A 16,980-nucleotide genomic window follows, 5' to 3' on the forward strand; every position below is an offset into this window, starting at 1 on the left:
TAGCCAGAAACAAAATCTAAGTCTCCTGCTGGTTTCTAGTGCACTGCTATAACCAATTGTGAGGCTACTTTTCTGCAAGACCCTTTTTCCTAGTCTCATCCTTTCCGTGCTGAACCCATCACATCAGGAACTGGCTTATAAAGGGCTGCTTTAAAATGTTTTGGTTGCATGATTCATCACAGCTGACATGTATTGTAAGAGTGGTGTGCCATTGTTAAGAGTAGTACTGAACTACTCTTAAGGATGAGTGCCAAGTGCATGCAGCAAAATGCACATTCAGTGCAGCTGCGCCCATGTGAAGTGAAACACCTGCAGAAGTCAGCCATGTTCTGCTTCAGCATAGATGCCAGCAGCAAAGTGGTTAAGACTGCTATCATTGTATGAAAGTACCATTTTATTGTGCTGCCATTATCCTGGTCAGACAATTAATAAGAATTTTAAAATAAAGACAAAAGCAGAATATCCAATGCTTGTGGATGTTATCAGAACACATTTGCTTTTCCACTCAGGTTCCTCACACTAGTTATGCAGTCCCAAAATGAAATATGGCTCATTCACACAGACATTTGTATGACTTTCCTATATTGCAGCCGGCTTTGACCCTATTTCTCTTTGAACACCCGTAACAAGCAGCACAATCAATAAAAGGAGTTGCCTCTCTCGATGGCATTTGCTTTGCTTTGCTTTTAGATTTTCTTTTTTAGTTTCCCTCAGTTCAGTCATTCTGTTTGATCTTTGCATTTTCTTTTCTCCTCCATCTAGTCTTAAGCTCAAACTTATTGCTTGCCTTCTTTTAACTTTCCTTCACTTAACTGCTCTTAAATTCTCAACTAAAAGGGAAGCCCCACTACTGTTACTAAAATTTTTCTTGCACCTTTTCTTCCTTTCTCTGGCTGCTATTCTGAACCTTCAGAGTCCAATACATCTTCTGCCCTCGACATCCTGTCACCTAATCATTCAGGCTGCTCTTTGAAGCAAGAGCTCGGTGTGACTTGAGAATGCAAGTCGTTCATTTCCTTTCTGGTTTTGTATTTAGCATTTAGCATCAATACTAAGTGTTGTTGTAGCTATAGCATGCAAAACATTAAATGGGTCATGTCTTGGACTGTGCGAGTGAATTTTGGATACAGAAGCAGGGGTTACATCTTTTTTAACCTATTTCTAGAAGCAACTTTCAGTGTTTTATCTCAGTTGATTGTTGTTATGTGTTTTAATGCTCCTTGGTCCCCTTTTGGTGTAATTGGTACACAGAAATTTGCAGTTGTCACTCCTGCTACATATGCCATAGTTGCCTGGTACTGCACGGTGCCAGAGAAGCTAAATATCAGATACCACTCATGTGCCGAAGAGCACAGATCTCTACCACATTAACTAATGGAAAATATTCCATGGCCCCAAATTCATGTACAAACAGTTCTGCTAATATGCAGCAGAGGGCAATGTTATACATACACACTAACTATGTCATGCTGAAAGGAATACATCATCCAAGGTTAAAAATCTTTTGTTTCTATAAAAACTAAAAAAAATCTGTATGCTGATCAGGTTATTGCTGGTTCTTGGTTGCTGGGTTTCAGATTTGTCATGTGAATTATTTTAGATGAAAAGCTGAGAGTTTCCAGAGCGCGCGCATGTGTGTGTGTGTGTGTCAGCATGCACTCTTTTCAGATCACAAATCACTTCTATTTTAGTCATCACTGGCATAAGCAGACAAGCATGACTTTGTCATTTACTGATTGACACCTCTAACATTCTTTTAAATATGACCTGGATTTGTTTGTGCACCAAGTGACAGGCTAGCTAAACATCCAGCAGAATTAGGGCCTCAAATGTGAGTCCCCCTTGACAGAACCCTAATTTGTTTGAAAAAATTGGCAAAAGGCTCTTAGGCACAAAATGAAAATTATATTAATGATTTTTTTTTTACATGATGTATTTTCTACATCAGCATTAGTATGTAAGAACTGTCCTACTGGGTCAGACCAAAAGCCATCTAACACTATCCTGTCTCTGATAGTGGCAATTAGCCACTGCTTTAGAGGATGAGTATAAAAAATAGGACATGATAAAGAATGAATCACTATACATATACTCCCAGTAATCAGCAGTTGTGATAGGGAGATCATGAAAAGCACTCTCTTTCAGCACAAAGAATGCTAGCCCTGAAGGAGGAAGGTTCAGGAACAAAGTTTTGCATGATTTATTGCATGATAGCTACTGAAAGGTATAACAAACTAGTACCCAGCTGGGCTTCATTAAATACTGATTGGAACTAGCCTGAAATAGTCTGCACTAAATCTAGAGCATCGCTGATTTCAAGTAAGTAGGTATTCAGTGGTAGCAGATAGACCGCAAGTTCTACTTCAGCTCAGTCTTCACTTACTTTGCTCTCTCTCTTCAGCGGGAATACAAAAATACTGATTATCTCAGCACCTTAGGCTTCCATTATTTGTGTAGTGTGAAGAGAAACAAATCCAGTGGATAGGATGAAACTGGACCCTGAGGTAGGAGATCAGAGTTGCGGTATCAGGTCTGGTATTTGGCCTGGTCTGATGCCATGGATAAATTGCCCCATCTTTTTATACCTCTGTTCCCCAGTTTGTAATACTTACTGTCATGTGTTTAGATTCCCAAATTAAAATTTGTCAAATGAGGCAGATAATTGTGTTTTAATATTTATCCTTCAGAATAATAGAGCCAATATGGGATACTCCCTTCCTCCCTGAGAAGCCGAGTGGATCCGTGCAATATGCCCTTTACTCAGCTTGCTTTGAGATTTCTGGGAGTCTTTTCACTGACCCCAGGTCGAGTTGGCTCAGTTTCTACAGCTGCTGCATAATCCATCTGATTTTTCAATGTGTTTTTTTGTTTTGGAGGAAAAGAAAAAGTTCTGGGAACAATGCATAATGCTGCTAAATGCTACTGATTGTATTTGAGAATATGTTCTTCTGGTCATGATGAGGGCGCTAGCAGATATGTCCCTGAGAACTAAATGCCATCACATGTGCAACTCCTGGCCTCCCTTTTGAAGGGTTCCAGATTTTGGCTTGGTGGTCTGGTGCTGGAATGGATATGATGTTTAATTGATAGGTATTGTCAGGGATCTTGGTTAGAGCTGAGAGTTTTACCAAGTTTTTTATTCAGAGAATGTGTGAATGTAAAGTTGTCCTACTTAGATCCATGACTGTGGACAATTACAAGATATTAATCGCCAAAAGAAGTCAAAGGCTGATATAAGAGAGCTAGGGAGGGAGACTACCTATTTTGCTTGGTCCAAACACCTGAAATATATGTACCAGTACAGCAGGACTGCAAAATATATTTACAGATGCTTCCAATTAGTACTTTATTGCCAATTAACATCAACAGCTATCTGGCTGAACTTGAGATCTAATCACTAGAGTGAGCTCCACCGAGCAGCTTTTCATAGTTTTAAGGGTAGAATTTCTTTTATTCTGCCTTGCTAGAAGTCTCCAGTGCTCAGCTGAGATACTTATGCCAGTCATTGGAGCACTGAACTTGATTTTTAAATCAATTGATTGATGAAACCCCCTTATCAATAGCATTCACCTTTATGAAACCATCTTTATAACATAAAATTTACTTTATAAAGACTAACCTGCAAAGTTTACTCTGAATGTAGTTTTCCTTCTCCCCCTTCCTTTTTAACATGGTGATTTCTTGACAGTTGGTGTTACAGAGAAAGGGAATTCAGTCAGGCATTTCATTAAGGATGTCTGTGTGTGACCTTATGAAAAGGTTCTGTTTATCTCTGAGACTGAAATGAAGCCTGTATGAATGTTTGATGATATTTTATTATAAATTTAAACAGTGGTGATAAATATATTAACAACTTAGAAAATAACACCATTGTGCTTATTCTGAGACAGTATATTGCCCTGGAAACAATTTTATTTACAGAATTATAAACAACTGTGTGTTTTCAATGTGTCACATGTAATGCTTACATAAAAATGTGAAGCTGGTCAGCAGCATTACAACTCTTATTGATGTGGTCCTTTTTGTTCGAATATTGTTCTTTAGCTTGATTAGTTCTATTCTTTTCCCCTTTCCCTTTCATCCTCACTTTAGCTAGATTAAACTAGCAAAGCTCTTGTCTCATAAGAGAGGCTCTCTAGTTCCCTGATCATCCAAATTGCCATGCTTCATACCTGTTCCAGTTTATTTATCTTTCTTGAACATGGTTGACCAGAACTGCACAGTGTTCTAGGTGAAATGTTCCTTTCCATCATGCTGACATATGTAAGACCTCTTCACATTTCTGCTGTATCTCTTTTTTGCTGCACAGGTGGTATAAAAATGCTGGATTCTGGTTAGAAGGGGCCAGCAGAAAATTCCCCTTTGCTCTGGCATAAAGCCAGCAGAATTACTCCTGCACCAGTTGCCCCCTTGGCCCTTGTAGGAAAAGTGTATTGAGGGGGAGAGGGGATTTATAAAGCTAATTTCTGCTACGGTGATCCTCCATTGGATTTGGTCATTTAAGGGCTATGTACTACTAGCGTAAATTACAGGAGCCCACAGGTTCTTCTAGTTTAGTCCAGGCCTAAAAATAGTTTTCATGCCAAGCAGTATTTGAATTTAGAACAGAATCTAGCCTGTAAACTGAGAAGTTTGATCATTTCTTTTCTTATATGAACAAAGTAATAGATCCTAGGGGCAAAAACAAATTCTTTTTCATTTGAAATCTCCATTTTATGTACAAGCTGTTAGAATAGTTTACAAAGGTCTAAACCAGTGGTGTTCAATATCTGACCTATAGGACCATGTCATCCAGCTGCAGTGCTCCCCAGGGGTCTGGAAGTTTAGCAGTGGTGGAATGGTGGCAGCATTAATTGCCATGGCTTACAGAAGAGTAGTAATTAATCCTGCCATGACACCCTCACCACCGTATTTTCAGACCCACGGGGAGCTCTATGTACCTGAGTGACACTACCCTTTGTGCCAGCACCTGGGGTCACTCAGCAGCTGGAGCTGGTCAGTGGGGTTGTGCTGCAGCTGGATGGCATCTGTGGTGCAACCTCACGCCCACAAACTGACCCACCCATGGGATCCAGCCCACAGACTGACCCCATATCACTCATTCAGCCCATTGGGATGGCAGGTTGAGCACTCAGACTGCTCTAAACAGTTTTCTAACAGAGAAGCTTCCAAAAGTCTCTTGGCTGTGAAAGAAAATAATTGTCTGGAGATCAGAAAGGCCAAAAAGTAAAGAACATCATTTGTAAAGCTAAGTAGAAGAGAGACCATGGACAAGCCAGCTGTACATTAGCAGTGCAGATATTACTTGTCTTAAGCATCAGATTAGGTTGTATAAGGCTGCTAAATGGACTGTTAACTTCCTATTGTTGATGACCTATGCACAGTAACAATTTCCATAATTGAGAAATATTGTAATGAGAAAACAAATATATTCTTCCCAGTAAACAATCTACTACAACCACTTAAGTAAAACATAGCAAAGTGTAACACAAAATTAGACTAATATTATATCATAAAAGTTATATTTTTCAATCAAATAAACATTTTTAAATGAAGTCTTGCCACAGTGATATTTAACCTATAGCAACTTATTTTGGCATTGCTCACTTCTGCTTCTTTATGTCTTCAGCTTGAATGTCTGAGCTATGGTTATGAAGCAAACCACAGGCTAACAGCTTAAACAGAGCTACGTGCTGCTGCTGTTCTCAGTAATGCATTCTGACAAGGAAAGATATCTTGGATCAAGTTTAAAGAAATAGTGATTGCTTGCTTGTTTGAAGGTCATTTTGACTTTTCTCAAGAAGTGGCTTACTCCGAAAAAACAAAATGTGCATACAGTGTGCCATACGCCATACAATGTATAGGCCAAAAAAGATAGTCTACATCAATACTCTTTGGTGTTTGCCAATAGGTTGTAGAACCACGCCCACTACCCCACCTCCAGTTTTACTAAACTCTTCACTTAATCTGTTACTAGGAACAGGCATTACACATAAACCGGTTTAAGCAATCAGAAACTGGTTGAAACCTGTAACAGAACATAAATTCAGTGCACATAAACCAATTTCAAAATGGCTGAAACTGGTTTAAGATAAAGTTGGTTGAATGTAGTATCATACTTGACTGATTTGGGTCAAACCAATTTATGCAATGTCTGCCCCAAACCCTGTCCTGGTTTAAATTAAGCCAGAGTCCCCCAGCATCCCAGATACTTTGCAGCCCTGGCAGTGGGCTGTCTGCTCCAGACAGCACAGCTGGCCTTGCCTCTCTGCTCCCTAGCCAGAGCTCTGGTGAAGTCTGCAGGTATAGCAGCATTTGCCTGGCTTCCCCCTGCCCCACCCCGCATCGCTGCTCACTGCTCAAGCAGGGATCCCCCTCCCTCCCTCCCTCCCTCCCATCTCCCACACCACAGATCCCAGCCCCATGGACCCTAGGCATGTGGTATGCTAGCTAATGCTGAGAGGTGCCTGTGTGTCTCCAATTTTACTGGGGCAGGGCAAAGGCAGACAGGACAGTGTCTGCTTAGGGCTCTTGGGAGCTAATCAACAGGTCATTTAGTAATGCCCCTCCATTCCTTCCTTGGAAAAAGCTGTTTAAGAAGAGCTTGAACTAATGAGGGAGGCTTTTGTTTTGTTGATGGGTTGATGAACACTGTTATCAGCTCCCTGCTGGCTCCCTCACCTGTCAGGTTTGCTGCAGAAAGTATGAAGAAGCAGGGAGAGGGAGATTGAAAAACTCCATATCATCAACAGATGCATGTACTGCACCCCTGGCTTCCCCTTTGCTTCAGAGTGCCAGCTTGGGGCTGGGGTCTGGCAACCCTTCTGCCCCTTGAGCATCAAGCAGGGAAAAGCCTGGGACTGTGCAGGCAGGGTTGGGGTTTATAGCCCTGCCTAATCAGAGCATCCTACTGGGGCCTGGCCTGCCCCCTCTCACCTCAGTTCTGTAGAAGAGAAGGGAGGGCTACTCTAGCACCATGCAGCTTCTAGACGGAGCCACTGCAGAATGTGCCAGCATTTCCTCAGTCCAGAGGGAATGTCTTTTCGGTTGCAAACTGGTTCAACCTAGGCAGGTTCGACTAACATGCAAAGATTAAATCAATTCAAGCTCAGGCTTTTTGAATGTCTGTCCCTAGCCTTATTGTTCTCTGCTAGGCACAGAGGATTTTCTAAGTAAGCAATTTACAGCGGTTATTTAAAGATGAGCAAAAGTCTTATGTACTTTTATGAGCAAATAAAAAATATAAATATCTTTTTTAATATGGTCATCATCAATTAGTTTTAATAAAATTACAAACTAAAATCTCGGATGCATTAAAGTCAGTGTCAAAAGTCCTCTTGCCTTCAGTAGGGTCAATTTAACCCCCCAAAGGTTTTATTAAAGGCAGACAAGTACTGTATAAGGAAGACTATATTCTCTCCTTTGAGGGAGATAAGCCTAGTATCTGTGGCTTATGCATCCATGAGCTCCTCCTTTTCCAGTTGGCTTCTTAGGCACTCAAGTTACTCACAATCTCGGACATTGCTGAAGGAACAACAGAAACATGAAACTGAAATGGTCTCAACAGTTTTCTATTCCCTGCCAAAACATGTAAGCCATAGTCCATATAGATGCAATATATCCATGCTAAGTCTTTGCACTGGGTCAACTACATTAGTGTAGCTCCTTTCTGGCAATCTTCTCTACCCCTCGCAACATACCTACCCCTCGTAGGTTTAGATCAGACAATGTTAAACTATTTTTATTTATTATTATTTGGCTTTGGTTATTGTTTTTGCACTTATGGAGGTGAGATGTGAACTTGAAGAAACTTGTTTTATACATTTTATTAAAGCAAACATGTTTTATTTGAGAGATCAAGAGATGCTGTTCATACATTATCTCTGTTACAGTGAACCAGAAAACATTAGATTTTCTTCCTTGAAGCTCAGTGAAGATGAAAAATTTTGCTGTTCAGTCAAAACGGATAATAAAATTTTTATATGAAGAGTTTCAAAAAATAATCCAAATATGCACTCTGACACCTTTTATTGTTGTTTTAAAAAAAGATGTTATGCATTGTTTTGTGAACTAAGGCAATCTTCAACTTTTTCCATTTTTGGTGAGTGGTTTATTGTGGCATTGAGCTGCCTTTAGAAAAAGAGAACAAGTGAACTGTAATACATTTGTGAAGACAATTTAAAAAACAAATAATGTGAAGGATATCAGTTTTAATAACTGGAGGTTACAATGTAGTAAGATTGTGTGCAGAAAGTAGCTGCACACACATGTCAAAATTATGTATGTATATATAGCAGCTTGTGTAAAAACTATACAATTTAAAAATTTCTGATATGACCTCCAAGTAGGGAAATGCTGTTTAAGTGCAGAACTGAGGAGTATGAGAATGAAACCAACTCCTAGTTGCTTCTCCATGCAACAGCTGTGGCTGAAACCTTATCTGTATGTACATTTGTTTTGGCTTAGTTCTGGGGTGGGCAATAATTTGGGCTGAAGGGCCACTTAAGGAGTGTTGGGGACTGGGGCAGAGGGTTCTGACCTGGCCTCAGTCCCCCCATCACAACTGTTTATACTGCCCTGCGTGGCCAGTGGAGGGGAGGCCAGGGAGATGCCAGTTGATCCTGTTTGGCCCCAGGCTGTCTGCCCCATACCCCCTGCTGGGTGTGCCAGATGGAAGAAGAAAATGGGTGGGCAGGCTCTACATAAAGTTCAGTCTGAGACTCCCATGGGCAGGGTATGCTCAGCCAGGTGGATGGGGTGGGGCCACAGGTGAGCAGGGAGCAGTGTCTGGGAGCAGGATGGGCAGACGGGGCCAGGATTGCAGGGTAGTTACAGTGCAGGGCCAGGGCCCAGGGCAGAACCATGATCTGCTCCCTGCATGTCCCTGTGATGGGCACTACTTGTCACAGGAATGTTCAGGGAGCAGATTACAGCTGTGCCTTGGGCACCAGCTCCAGACTGTCACCACCCTGTAATCCCAGCTCCACCCACCCATCCCACTCCCACTGCTCCCTGCCCATGGCCCCATCCTATCTGCCCAGTGTGGGGGTCCTGAGCCAGTCTCCATTGAGACCCCACCTGCCAGCTTCATGTGACACCTCTGGTGGTGGTTGCAGGGTAGATGGGCTGGAGTGCCCAGGCAGTGAGGTCAGGTCTGATGGTAGTAGTAGAGATACTGGGAATGGCAGTTGGAAATGTGCAGGCAGAGTGAGTTGCCACTCTGGGGGCTGCTGGGAAGCCAAGTCCAGCTGCCGTGCCACCCCCGCCCTGCTGCTGTGCCACCCAGCTCCATAGACTACAGCTCCTGGCACGCCCAAGAGCTGTGCATGGGGATAGGGTAGGCTGCGGTCTGAGCTGGGCAGCACCTCTGTTCAGGGGCGGGCATATGCACCAGGGCCTGGGCTTCCCACTGGACCTGGGCTGGGTGGGGCTGAGGGATCCACTGCAGGCCAGATTCAGCCCATTGGCTGTATTTTGCCTACCCCGGTTTAGTTAGAAAAGTGCTGCTTTTGTTTGGATATCCTTCATTTTTTCTCGGAGTGGGGTTTTTAACTTAAGTCTATTTTAAAATAACATGTTAGAGAAAAACAAACCTGGTAAAAGTCAAAATAGAGTTTCTATGCTACCTTTTACACCTGTTTAACTACAAAAGATTAAAATAGGTGCAACTCTGGAGATAAGCCCTGGGTTTGTAGTTTAGTAAGTGTCCAGTGGAATTGGTAAAACACTTTTCTCTGATAAAGGATAAGGTGATGGAGCAAGGAATTGGCTTACAAACCTCATGGACTTGTAGAGAAAGAGAATTGCAGTCCTGAGAAGGCTTGTCTACTCTGCCACTCTCTTCCAGCACAGGTCCTTCAAAGTAGTCAGCCACATGAAGGAAAGAACAAATAGGGCTAACAGCTCTTTATTTTGATCTTTCTATGGTGCTTATCATTGTAAGTCAGCACCTGAATGATTCACAAATAATAATGCTTTAACTTTCCTTAATACTTATATGAGGTTTGGAGGAATTGTCATTCCCAATTTACATTTGGAGAATTGAGGAAGAAAAAGATTAAATGACTAATTTAAGAGTATACTGGAAAAAGAGCCAGAATCTTTCTTAGCTCTATCTGAGAGCTCTTATTGCAAAAGCATTCCTCCTGTCCAAGCAACAGCTTTGTATCTTAATTAGTCATCTGCTGGACCTATATACACACTTGCTGGACCTATATGCACAACATTTTTAAGTTTCTAGTATTGCGAAAAGGGCTGGTGCAGATGATGTGGTGTGTCATTGCATATAACACAACACATTTTTTCTCCAGAAACTAGAATCTTTATTAATGTGCTAGGGGCCTAGGGCTATAGTATTCAGTTTATGATCAAAGCAAAAACAAATATAATTTTATTGGAATGTGCATTAATGTGCTCTGTCATATATTATGTATTCAAAACTACAACAAACTAGGCAAAAATAATCAAAATATGTTGTTTTTTAGTCCTGTAATCATTAGAATTAAATGTGCATCTCTTTCAGATACACAAGATAAGTCTTTCTGAGCATCTTGACAATGCATTCCATGCTTCACTGAAAGTTATTTCCACACCTGAGTCAATTTTTTTTAGCTAGAGTTAAAGACATTCTTTAGGGATGTGAAATAGAAGCTACATTACCAAGTGCAGCAAACAGCAGAATTGTAGAGGAAGGAAAAGCTTGATTAGGTTAAGATTATTAAAAAAAAGAGCATGGGTTCTTAGCACCTGTGGAATGAAGAGTTTAGAAGGAATAAGGTAGATTATACTGAGCTGTAACATAAAGTGACTCCTTTACAGTTGCCTAAATAGAAATGCTGTTGCCACTGCCAGGCAGTTGGTTTTAAATTTTGGGTGGACTAGAAATCAAAGGGCATGGGGGGCTGAGGAGGGGCTGCACCATTGGGCCCCTTCCTTACCCCTCCCCCCCCACCCCTGATTATACAGTCAGTTGATATTTGTTGTTGTTAAAAAATGATAATTACTGTATTTTAACTTTATTACAAAAATAGATTTTAATATGTGATTATTTAGTTCAAAAGAGCAATGTTACTATGAATTATGACTATGCGCATAGTTACAGAGTGTAGGTCTTGTAGATATTGTCATGTTTAGCTTAACAACTAAGAGTGAGGATAAAAGGTAACTTGAAAAGTAAAGTAAATGAGTCTTAATTTCCAAAGCAATGTTGGAATTATCATTTGATTTAAACAGTTTTAGGACACTTATATGCAGCCTTATTTTGATTTATGCATAAAGTGAGGCCAACTATAGCTTGATTGATCATGTTACAGATGATATGTCTTTTAAGGTTTCAACCCAGCAAGATCTACACACACGTAACCATCCAAAGCCAATGTTGCTGCCTTGATTTCACTTAACTGAAAGGAAATAGATTTTTAAGATTTAAGAACTGTATTTTGTCTGGTGAAAACACATGGTCATAACATCAACATATTCAGTTTTACTTAGTGTTAATAATGCATGGATTTTTTATGATAAAACACTTGAGCGTGTTCCATAGTTGCACGTTAAGAGTCCCATAGGAAGCATGGTCATTGGTATTATATTTTGAGAACAGCTTGATTTGGTGTCCCACGACTTGCCTCAAAGATGGAAGTGATTTCAGATTTCCAACAGCAAGCCAGTGCAGCTCTGGGAGAAATGGGACCAAATTCTATGGCATGGCACCCTTAAATTAGAGAAAGTTTTGAGAATTTGGTGGGGATTCTAAAAATAACTTTAGATAAAAGTGACATAAATAATGCTAATGGTGTTTTATGGGGGCTGAGGTGGCATGGACACTAAGGTGCACAGTTGACAGCTCAGAGGTCACAACTTTGAGGCCGTAGCAGAAGCATTCATAGTGCGGCCATATCAGATTCCAATGCATCTGCAAATTCTACTAAATAACTTGTCACAAGGACATGAGGAAGGAAGGAACAACATTTTTAATTCATCCAGTTTTCTGTTAAAAGATAAACAAATAGAAAAGCATGTAATTGAGATTTTTTAAAAATCAAATCCCACTCAAATTTTCCCATCTACCACCTTTTTGAGATCTTCCAGTTCATCTCCAAAGTTGAGGCTGGTGATATGAGGTATTGAAACAGATGTATACAAGAGAATCAGGACCTGTAGCTTAGAGATGGTTCACTGCTTTTTATCTAGCTACACTTATTTATGTTGCTGAGAATTGAGTCACTGATGTAATAAATTATCAAATATATAAAATAGTTATATCTATTATAGGAATATTCTTGTTCTTGCCAGCCCAAGAATAGACCTTTAGTTCCAGTTCAAGAGTGAACGATTTCCTCCAAAATTTCCATTTAATTCAGCATTGAAGAGTGAGTTCTCAGGAAGCAACACAAAACTGACCATTTCAGCTGCTATCAATGCCAAATACTCCCATCCTGCCAGTTCCATAGAAACCTAAATTACACTAAATAAACAATCAAGATACACTCCGTGAGCAAAGAGCTGGAGGGGAAACACCTGGATCCAAGCACAGTTGGTGAGGAAACATGTGGGTCTTAGTGAGAAAACACTGTAATTGACTCTTAATTTTAAATGAAAATTACAAAACAATCATATACTTACGAACAACTTTCTATAGGGGGAAACTTTTCTGCAGCAAACAAAATTTCTGTGTTTAAGAAGGGAATCTAAAACATGTTTTATTGCACGTATGCAGCACTGTCCACATGTCCCGAGTGATAACTTTTTATTTAATCAGTTGTTATGCTAGTGGTCTTTGGAGATATATATTTATTCCATATGCTCTTGGTGCTGTACAGGTAACAGGCATTGAGAACAACTATTCCATTTTTGCCCATGATTTTAAAGTTGCAAAGTTGGACTTTGTTCTAAAATGGAAAGAGAACTGGACAGTTTGAAAATTTGAATACAAGAAAATTCTGAAAAAAACCTCATTTCTGCATGGGTGACGGGTGCCACCTTAGGGTGTTGCCCCAGCAACCAGTCAGTGACTGGACGGGGGTCCCCCTGTGGCCAATCCTGCTGACCTGGCGGGGGGGGGGGTGCATCCCCCCCACAGCAAAACTCACCAACCAGGAAGCGGCCGCAGTGCTGCCAGAAGTGGCTACAGCACTACATCCGGCACTCCCACCTGCCTCACCTGCCCATCGCCTAAGTGGGGAGCGTGGCCAGTCAGGGGGTGCACCAGTGCTTTCAGGGGGTGCATGTGCACCCCCATACACCCCCTACGCATAGCCACTGCATTTCTGGTTAGCCTGTCAAAAATAAATTTTGGAAAAAACAAACCAAGTTCAGTTTTGACACAATTACATATTCTTACAGTAAATGGTTCTATGGAAGTTTCTCTCTGATCAGATTTACTATTGATTATGTATCTATACACAAAATCTAGGCTTGTCATGAAATGTCGCTTTACTGGGTTTAAATTGCAGCAACAGTTGTTGAATTGACTTTGGAGATCATCTAGAAGAGATTGGACAAATGCCTGCATTCATGCAGGGGTTAGACTCATCTGCAATACCTCGGTCTCTACCCTGGCTTGTTGATGTGTCTTGAGGTGACTTAAAAGTCCAATCCTGGAGCCAGAGATCCAGATGACTGTCAGGGATAGATGGGAGTCAAAAGTTAGGTATGTACACACAATATCCGATACAGTGAAGTTGGTGCTTGAGGATCACTGATGCAAAACTGGTAACACTGGCTTCAGCCAAGATGCTGCTGTTTGTGCAGCGATCTTCCCATTTGATGTGGAGGATTTTCTGGAGGCATCATTGGTGACACCTCTCCTGGCTCTTGAGATGACAATGGTAGGTAACCCATATTTCACATCTGTAGATGAGAGTGGGGATGATGAGTGCATTGTAGACCTGGATCTTGCTGTCTTTCTGGAGATTGCAATGAATAAAGACACACTGTAGCAATTTCCCAAAGGAAGCACTTGTGCACCCAATCCTGCTCTGGATCTCCTCACCAAGGTAACAGTCTTTTAGAGGTGGATACCAAGGTAGGGGAAGTGCTTGACTACCTCCAGGGTCTTTCCTTCAGTGGTAAAATGGGGAGTGGGGTTACATTCATGGCCTGGGGCAGTCTGACAGACACTAGTCTTCTTGATGTTGACAGAGAAGCCCAAAGTTTTGGTAGCCTTCTCTGAAAAGATCCAGCACAGTCTGGAGCATGCCCTCAGTGTGCCCAAGGATGGCGTAGTCATCAACATATTGAAAGTCAAGGATGGTTGTTTTTTAATACTTTGGCCTTCGAGCAAAACCATCTCAGTTTGAAGAGCCCTCCATCCGTTCAGTATTCAGTATCAATTCTGGAAAGAAGGCAGTCCTTAATGAGAACCAGGATAACTGTAAAAAAAATGGAAAACAGAGTTGGGGCAATGATGCATCCTTGCTTGACCCCAGTTTGGATGACAGAAAGATCTGTCTCCAATCCTCTATAAAAAATAGTCGCAGTCATCTGGTTGTGGATAAGCCTCAAGACATTGATGTATTTTTCAGGACATACATGACCCTTGATTCTACAAAAATGATTGCACATAGATATGAAATCCTGTTCCTATACATGTTTCTCTAAAGTTTATCACTGAAATTCTAATTCTATATTGGTTAAACTCTAACCAGGGTAACAATGTTATAAAGGTATTATAAAAAAAATTGCATACATATCTTCCATTTACCTGGATATTGTTATTTTTGTCTCGTGAAATGTAGCAAAATATTTTATTTTATCCAAAGATGATTTTTACAGATAACGTTTTTCTGTTATTTGACCAACAGGGATCAAAGTAGCCTGGACAGGACTATTTTGAAGGAACCCCCATGACCACCCCCACCACCCAAAAACCATGATGAAGATCTATGAGAAGTAATTATTTACAATTTTGTAAACTGCTGGCAAAGAATATGTGATGTCCTCTCTATCAGGGCAAAAATATTTAAAATCTCCATTCTTTGTGCATTGTGGTTTCTTTGAGGCTGCACCACAATGAAATCATCACTGCATAATAATTTTTTTTTAATCTTCTAGTCTTTATTATATCTTCATCTTTTAGTGAACTTACCTTTTTATGGAATAAATTTACTATAACCTGATTTTCAACTTGCATTTTTACAATGCTTGAAAAAATCAAATCCTTATGGTCAATCATTATGAACTAATTTTAATGTGTGTAGTGTTGTTGTCCTTCACAGATGAAGATGACCACATCCAGTGAGGGGGTGGGGAAGAAGAGAGAAAAGAAGTGGAAAAAAAAAGGGAGGTAGAAAAGAGAAAGGAGAGAAAAAGGAAAAATGAGACAGAAAGAGAGAGGGTGGGGAGCTAGGTTGCATAGGTACGTAAGTGGCTTATAAACTCGATCTTTGCCTTGAACAGTCTGTTGCAGCAGGGGCAGGAGAGTAATGAGGACTGGGTACAAAAGGTTTTTAGTTTTCTTGGCCACACGTTTCTTCATTGCTTGTGCCATGCATTGCTGTTCAAAGGGCAGTGCTCCATTCTGGATTGGATGGTCACGAGCGATTTCCTCCCACAATCCCGGGTCAACGCCAAAACTCTTTAAGGACACCTTTAGGGTGTCCTTGTACTGTTTCTTTGGTGCACCGCCAAAGCATGCTCCATTTGACAGTTCGCCATAGAAGATTTTCTTTGGCAGGCAAGCGCTGGGCATTCTAGAAAGGTGGCCGGCCCATCTCAGCTGTGCCAGTTTCTGTAGAGTATGAATACTGTGGAGATCTGATTTTCCAAGCACCTCGGTGTCCAGGATCTTGTCCTGCCACTTGATTTTTAGTATCTTTTGTAGGCAGCACAGGTGGAAGTAGTTTGGTTTATTGGCATAACGCTGGTAGACAGTCCAGGTTTCGCAGGCATAAAGGAGGTTCAGGAGAATGAGGAGGGTCCCTCAATATGCGTCACGGACACCAACAAAGAGAACATCAGCCTACTAATGGTCAGTGCCCATACAGTAAAAAGACACCTGGAGAGACTGGATGTGTTCAAATCACTGGGACCGGAGGGACTCCACCCACAGGTAATGAAGGAATTAGCGAGTGTCATAGCTGAACCACTGGCAAGGATATATGAGCACTCATGATGCTCAGGTCAGGTCCTGGAGGATTGGAAGAGGGCCAATGTCATCCCAATCTTTAAGAAGGGAAGGAAGGAGGATCTGGGGAACTATAGACCAGTCAGCCTTACCTCTATCCCTGGGAAAATCCTAGAAAAAATTATCAAGCTGTGGGAGCTCGGTGGCTAATGTGATGTGGAGGGGTAACCAACATGGGTCTATAGCAGGCAGGTCCTGCCTGACTAACCTAGTTTCTTTTTACAATAAGGCCACCAAATGTTTAGATGCAGGAGTTGAGGCGGATGTTATCTATCTGGACTTCAAGAAGGCCTTTGACATGGTATCCCATACCTTCCTTATAAATAAGCTGAGGAGATTTGCCTTGGATGATTATACGGTAGACTGGGTAGCAAGCTGGCTTAAGGGTCACACTCAGAGAGTGGTGGTGGATGGGTAGGTGTCAACCTGGAAAGATGTGTGCAGTGGAGTCCCCCAGGGCTCAGTTCTGGGGCCTGTGCTATTCAACATCTTCATCAGTGATCTGGATGAGGGGGTGGGAAGCACCCTGTGCAAATTTGCGGATGACACAAAAATATGGGGTGAAGCCAACACCCTGGAGAGGAGGAACTAGATCCAAACTGACCTAAACAGGTTGGGGAAGTGGGCAGAGAGCAACAGGATGCAATTCAATAAGGACAAGTGCAAGGTTCTGCATCTAGGGAGAAAGGACTGCCATCATACCTATAGACTGGGGGCAACCTTCTCAGCACCACTGAGGCAGAAAGAGATCTTGGAGTCACTATTGACTCCAGAATGAACATGAGTCATCAACGTGATGAAGTAGTCAGCAGAGCCAATCGCACCTTGCCGTGCATCCATAGGTGCTTCACAAACAG

The sequence above is a fragment of the Alligator sinensis genome, unplaced genomic scaffold, assembly GCF_000455745.1.
Source record: "Alligator sinensis unplaced genomic scaffold, ASM45574v1 scaffold227_1, whole genome shotgun sequence".
Classification (NCBI taxonomy): Eukaryota; Metazoa; Chordata; order Crocodylia; family Alligatoridae; genus Alligator; species Alligator sinensis.